Consider the following 2,297-nt stretch of genomic DNA (forward strand, 5'->3'; position numbering starts at 1 on the left):
TTTTTAATGTATTATATTTGTAAATTGTACTTATGTTGAAATTAAAATATATATATTACAATACTATTTTTGCGTTCTATGAAAATTTTTGTTGCTCCATATAGACCAAATTTTTAATTAAGAACCTAACCCACTCCCACCCCCACCCCACCCCCAGTCAATGGTGTCCTGCTTTACCAATGTTAAAATCTGGTCACCTTAGATTAACAATATCTATTATCTTACATAGGTACTTTTTTTCTTGGTAACCAGAAACAGATAAAATCTGTTTAACAAAAATCCCTGATACAATTTTATTAACTTCAGTTCTGATGTCACACATTGGATCTCTAAACCTGTTCAGCCTACACATTTGCTATTTTGTGTCCTTTGACTGACACATCCTCCTATTTCCTCTTCCCTCAGCCTCTACCAGTGGTACCTTCTATAACATTCTCTATTTACATATTGAATACTTCATTTAAAAAGTAAGAAGAGAGGGCAGCACCTGTGGCTCGGTAGGTAGGGTGCTGGCCCCATATACCAAGGGTGGCAGGTTCAAACCCAGCCCTGGCCAAACTGCAACAAAAAAATAGCCGGGCATTGTGGCAGGCACCTGTAGTCCCAGCTACTTGGGAGGCTGAGGCAAGAGAACTGCCTAAGCCCAGGAGTTGGAGGTTGCTATGAGCTGTGATGCCACAGCACTCTTACTGAGGGCAACAACAAAGTGAGACTGTGTCTCTACCAAAAAAAAAAAAGTAAGAAGAGAGAGTGAGATTATGCAATATTTTTCTTTCCTCCTTTCTGGCTTATTTCAGTTAGCATAATATCATCCAGAGTCATACATTTTATAGGAAATTTCAGGATCTTCCTCTTTTTCAAGGCTTAATAATGATAATAATAATACATTGTATTTCCTTTACCCATTTATCCAGCAATGGACATTTAGATTGTTTCCATATCTTGGCTACTGTGAATAATGCTGTAATGTATATGGGAGTACAGATATCTTTATAAGGTATCTGCCACTGTGCCTGGCTAATTTTTCTATTTTTTGTAGAGACAGGTTCTCACTATGTCGCCCAGACTGGTCTCTAACTCTTGGCCTCAGCAATCTTCCTGCCTCAACCTCCCAAAGTGCTAGATTGCAGGCATGAGCCACCACACCATGCCTATCACATGATGTTTGTAACAATCAAACAACAATCAGACATCCATTTCAAGTTGAAACCAACTGTTGAAAAGCTTAAACACTATTTAAATATACTATCTTTTTTTTTTTTTTTTGCAGTTATTTGGCCATGGCTGGGTTTGAACCTGCCACCTCCAACATATGGGGCTGATGCCCTACTCCTTTAAGCCACAGGTGCCACCCCTATACTATCATTTTTTAAAATGAATTACTATTCAGGCTTTAAAAATTTTTTGGGGTGGCACCTGTAGCTCAAGCAGCTAAGGCACTGGCCACATACACCAGAGCTGGCGTGTTCAAATCCGGGTCTGCCAAACAATGACAACTACAACCAAAAAATAGCTGGGCACTGTGGCAGGCACCTGTAGTCCCATCTACTTGGGAGGCAAAAGCAAGAGAATCACCTAAGCCCAGGAGTTGGAGGTTGCAGTGAGCGGTGACACCACAGCACTCTACCTAAGGCAATAGATTGAGGCTGTCTCAAAAAAAAAGAAAAAATTATTTTATTCATTTTTATTTTTTTGGAGACAGAGTCCCACTCTGTCACCCTGGGTAGAGTGCCATGGTGTCATAGTTCACAGCAACCTCAAACTCCTGGGCTTGAGCAATCCTATTGCATCAGCCTTCTGGGCAGCTGGGACTAGAGGCGTGTGTCACTATGCCCCACTATTTTTTAGTAGAGACAGGGTCCTGCTCTTGCTCAGGCTGGTCTCGAACCCCTGACTGAAGCAATCCACCCACCTCAGACTCCCAGAATGGTAGGATTACAGGCATGAGCCACCACGCCTGGCCTAAGTATACTGTCTTAACACAAACTGAAGGTGAAGATCATTACACTAAAACTCAGAGCAAAAAACTTTATTTATGCTTCATTTTTAGTTCAGGTGTTTTACATTATTCTTTAGCATCTTAGGAGCCAGTAGGAGGTGAAAAATGAGGACTGATGGTCATGGTGTACACAGGTGGTCATGGTGTACACAAGTGGCTTCAGGTAGGCACTGAGCACATTGTCCTTAACCCTGCTGCCTGTCCCTCCCCAAATGATAATCTCAGCCTGAGTTCCAGGACCTACTCAGCAAAATAAAACTTCTTGGATTCTATATTACTGAGGCTTAATGCATACACT

The sequence above is a fragment of the Otolemur garnettii genome, unplaced genomic scaffold (genome assembly GCF_000181295.1).
Source record: "Otolemur garnettii isolate 467f Iridium unplaced genomic scaffold, OtoGar3 scaffold00013, whole genome shotgun sequence".
In the NCBI taxonomy this organism is placed as follows: domain Eukaryota; kingdom Metazoa; phylum Chordata; class Mammalia; order Primates; family Galagidae; genus Otolemur; species Otolemur garnettii.